General features: G+C 50.8%; 1 non-coding gene across 1 annotated transcript in view; it reads right to left on the bottom strand.

Annotated features, from left to right (window-relative positions):
• Window positions 1–1,754, bottom strand: part of LOC149513170 (18S ribosomal RNA) — a 1,807-nt gene extending 53 nt beyond the window's left edge. Inside the window, exon 1 of the ribosomal RNA XR_016330907.1 lies at window positions 1–1,754. This exon is cut by the window's left edge and continues 53 nt beyond it. This is a non-coding gene — a ribosomal RNA (18S ribosomal RNA).
• Between the last annotated feature and the right edge of the window lie 3,246 nt (window positions 1,755–5,000).

Here is a 5,000-nt window from a genome sequence, read left to right as displayed (position 1 = left end):
TTCTAAATGATAAGGTTTAGTGGACTTCTCACAACGTCGCAGGTGACAGACCGTCCACGTCATCGCGATCCGAACACTTCACCGGACCATTCAATCGGTAGGAGCGACGGGCGGTGTGTACAAAAGGCAGGGACGTAGTCAACGTGAGCTGATGACTCGCGCTTACTAGGAATTCCTCATTGAAGACTAACAATTGCAATGATCTATCCCAATCACGATGAAATTTCAAAGATTACTCGGGCCTGTCAACCAAGGCTATAGACTCGTTGAATATATCAGTGTAGCGCACGTATGGCCCAGAACATTTAAGGGTATCACAGACCTGTTATTGCCTCAAATTCCTTGGCCTAAGCGGCCATAATCCCTCTAAGAAGCTAGCCATGAAGGATCACCTCCGCATAGCTAGTTAGCAAGCTGAGGTCTCATTCGTTAACGGAATTAACCAGACAAATTGCTCCACCAACTAAGAACGACCATGCACCACCACCCATAGAATTAAGAAAGAGCTCTCAGTCTGTCAATCCTTACTATGTCTAGCCTTGGTAAGTTTTCCCGTGTTGAGTAAAATTAAGCCGCAGGCTCCACTCTTGGTGGTGCCCTTCCGTCAATTCCTTTAAGTTTCAGCCTTGCGACCATACTCCCCTCAGAATCCAAAGACTTTGATTTCTCATAAGGTGTCGACAGAGTCCTAAAAGTAACATCCGCTGATCCCTGGTCGACATCGTTTATGGTTGAGATTAGGACGGTATCTGATCGTCTTCGAGCCCCTAACTTTCATTCTTGATTAATGAAAACATCCTTGGCAAATGCTTTCGCAGTTGTTCGTCTTTCATAAATCAAAGAATTTCACCTCTGACTATGAAATACGAATGCCCCCGACTGTCCCTGTTAATCATTACTCCGATCTCGAAGGCCAACACAATAGGAGTGAAATCCTATGATGTTATCCTATGCTAATGTATACAAGCGTAGGCCTACTTTGAGCACTCTAATTTCTTCAAAGTAACAGCGTCAGAGGAACGACCCGGGCAATTAACTCCAAGAGCATATCACCGATAGTAGAGACAAGTAGACCAGTGCTCACCGTGAGGCAAATCGGATGACCCAACCTTTGTTCCAACTATGAGCTTTTTAACTGCAACAACTTAAATATACGCTATTGGAGCTGGAATTACCGTGGTTGCTGGCACCAGACTTGCCTTCCAATGGATCCTCGTTAAGGGATTTAAATTGTACTCATTCCAATTACTAGACTCAAAGAGCCCGGTATTGTTATTTATTATCACTACCTCCCCGTGTCAAGATTGGGTAATTTACGTGCCTGCTACCTTCCTTGGATGTGGTAGCCGTTTCTCAGGCTCCCTCTCCAAAATCGAAACCTAATTCTCTGTCACCCGTCATCACCATAGTAGGCCACTATGCTACCATCGAAAGTTGATAGGGCAAAAATTTGAATGATGCATCATCGGCACAAAGGTCGTGCGATCCATCGAGTTATCATGAATCATCAGAGCAACGGCCATAGCCCGCGTCGACCTTTTATCTAATAAATGCATCCCTTCCAGAAGTCGGGGTTTGTTGCACGTATTAGCTTTAGAATTACTACGGTTATCTGAGTAGTAGATACCATCAAACAAACTATAACTGATTTAATGAGCCATTCACAGTTTCACAGTCTGAATTAGTTCATACTTACACATGCATGGCTTAATCTTTGAGACAAGCATATGACTACTGACAGGATCAACCAGGTAGCATTCTTTCAGGACGTTGGCACCGCGTGGGCCTCGACGCACCGATCGAGCGATGGAGAGAGCTCAACGGGGAGCGCAAGCATCGTGCGTGTCAAGCACGTGAAATGCATAGCATCGGATTAACAGGGGCCGAGAGCCCACGCCCACTAAACGTTCTGCATTCGAGAGCACGATCGAACGTCGGTGCAACAATACCGCCACGGATGATTAGGTGGCACTCTTGGGACACCGGCCACGATTGACGTTTGACCCGTGGCCCCTCAGGACATGAGACAGATGAGGGATGGTGAGTCATCCGATTTCCATCGATTCAGGTATGCAACACAGGATCCCGATTGCCCCTCCTGGTTACGACGATCGTATGGGGGGAGATTGAAGAGTATGATGGGTCGACAGTTCGATGCAATGAGCACGGAGCCTACCAACATGCACAACCATAGCACCACTCATATGCCCATTGCGTACAAGTGGCAGCATCCACGCGCGCCGGTCTACAACCCACTCGATTGATTACTCGACGAGCGAGCGGAGGAAACGAGGTGCGAGGCCACGCCACAACCGCTTGGCACGAGAAAAATACGAGCAAGGGCCATGAGACTGCCCTTGCCATCCGACAGGTAACAACAAAGTGACACCACCGATGCTTGGCCTGGCCAGGACCGCACGCACGAGCTTCGCTGACACCATCCCAGGGGGATGTTGCCCGATTCAGGGACTTGTTCCTGGGGTCTCGAGCAGCGTCGACTGCTTGCACGGCCTCGTCGAAGCCTAGGCATTTTTATGGTCAATGAGAAGTGATTGTGAGACTGTCGAATATCGAGAGACCTGGCTGGGCCAAGCCTGCAACCGTGACTTCTAGTCACACCACCCCAGGGAGCCATTGCCCGATTCAGGGACTTGGTCTAGGGTCTGGGGCAGCATCCACCACGTGTATGGGCTCAAGCTCAGCTCCCCTTTTTCGAATGCACGCCAACCGGTCGAGGTCATGGGTGCCTGCCGGTCACTGAAGCAACCAATCATCGGATAAAACGGTCGGAAGGCATGCACGGCCTGTATTTTGCTCGAGGGACATTACCCTAGGTGTACACAATGGGAGGCCCATCATGCATACCAACTCCCCCCATGGGGGGAGAGAGGGGGTGCCGGACCACCACCCCTTAAAGAGCATTAGAGATTTTATAGATATGCTACCAGTAGTTGTTAAAGTGTCTGAAACGGGGGCACTTTTTCCAAACAGGCATATCCTGCACTGAGGGTGAGTAGGTGCCGATGGTGGTTGGGGCATGTGCCCTCACCAAGGGCCAGCACGTGCCGATAGTGGTCGAGGCAACCGCCCATACCAGATTGAGGCATATGCCCACACCAAGGCCCAGCGTGTGCCGATGGTGTTCGACGCAAGGGCCATCTTCTGTCGATGGTGGTCGAGGCAAGAGCCCGTACCAAGGGTCGGCTTGTGCCAATGGTGCTCGAAGCAACCACCCACACTAGGGCCCAGTGTGTGTCGATAGTGCTCGAGACAACCGCCCGTACCAGGGCCCAGTGTGTGCCGATGGTGCTCGAGGCAACTGCCCGCACCAAGGCCTAGCGTGTGTCGATGTTGTACCAGGGCCCAGTGTGTGTCGTTGGTGCTCGAGGCAACCACCCGCACTAGAGCCTAGCGTGTGCCGATGGTGATCGAGGCAACCGCTCGCACCAGGGCCCAACGTGTGCTAATGGTGCTCGAGGCAACCGCCTGCACCAGGGCCCAGCGTGTGTTGATGGTGATCAACCAGCATGTGTCGATGGTGATCCAGGTAACCGTCCGCACCAGGGGCCATCTTCTACCGATGGTGGTCGAGGTAAGAGCCTTTACCAAGGCCCAGCATGTGCCAATGGTGTTTGAGGCAACCGCCCGCACCAGGGCCCAGCGTATGCCGATGGTGATCGAGGCAACCGCCTACACCAGGGCCCAGCGTGTGCCGTTAGCATTCGACGCAACCGCCCGCACCAGAGGCCATCTTCTACCATTGGTGCTCGAGGCAACCGCTTGCACCAGGGTCCAACGTATGCCGATGGTGCTTGATGCAACAGTCCGTACCATGACCCAGCATGTATCAATACTGGTTGAGGTAACTGCTAGCACCAAGGGTCGACTTGTGCCGATTGCAATCGAGGCAACTGCCCCCACCAGGGCCCAGCTTGTGTCGATGGTGATCGAGGTGAGTACTCATACCAAAGGGCAGCCTGTACCGATGATGGTAGATGCATGTTCCATCACCATGCGCCATCATGTGCCATTGATGGTCGAGGCCTTGGCCGAAGTTTGATTTTGAGTCATGGTGCACATGCTGGGCTCGGGCATGTGCTGGTGCCGCATTTTTTTTTGTCCAGGCCAGCATCGTCGGAGCATCACCAGAGCATCACCGGAGAACCTGACCGTCGGTATTGAGGTTCCGGTGATTGGGGGGCCAAGGGGGTGTGCGCACATGATGTGCGATGGGTGCTGGTACTTGGCCCTTATATTGGCCTCCTATCTCTCATCAAACCTCTGAGAACTCACACCCCCTTAAAGAGCATTTGAGATTTTACAGGTTTGCTGCCAGTAGCCATTCAAGTGTCTAAAATGGGGACACTTTTTTCAAATAGTCACAAAATCTTCTCCACTTTGAGTTTTTAGCTAAAATTTTATGTGCATGCCAGCAAAAATAGAAGGATAACATCTACAAATTTGGGGCCAAAAATCCTTCTAAAAAAATTTTAAAAAATCTCGAACCGTAAAAAGTTTTAAAAATCATGAAAAATAGAAAACGAGTCATCTTGTCACGAAACTTCACATGAAGGCTTAGGGGACCATTGTATGAATTTACAATCCATAAAAATGCCATTGGCATGGCAAAAATATGAAGATGTGCCTAAACCCACCTACCACCCGATCGATCCATGGCTTGCGCATCCCGCCTCTCTGGCCGGCGTAGTGTCCGCCCGATCGTTTCGTGGGTTGACTTAGGCATACGGAGTTCATTCCCAATCTGAGATCGGATCAGACAGAGGGTTGCGGTAGCAAGACCCGCAGCAGGATCGACAGTACGTAGAAGAAGATCGAGCCGATCTCCAGCTTACGCATTCTACCTCTCTGGTCGATTGAGCGCCTACACAATCGTTTCGTGGTTTGACTTAGGCATACGAAGTTCATTCCTAGTCTAAGCATATGGTGTTCATTCCCAGTCTAAGATCAGACCGGACCAAGGGTTGCGATAGCAGGACCGA

The sequence above is a fragment of the Durio zibethinus genome, chromosome 20 (genome assembly GCF_047325235.1).
Source record: "Durio zibethinus cultivar Kanyao isolate XHJ-2024 chromosome 20, ASM4732523v1, whole genome shotgun sequence".
NCBI classification, from domain to species: domain Eukaryota; kingdom Viridiplantae; phylum Streptophyta; class Magnoliopsida; order Malvales; family Malvaceae; genus Durio; species Durio zibethinus.
The sequence above is the reverse complement of the archived record's forward strand: the minus strand, read 5'-3'. Positions and strand labels throughout refer to the sequence as shown.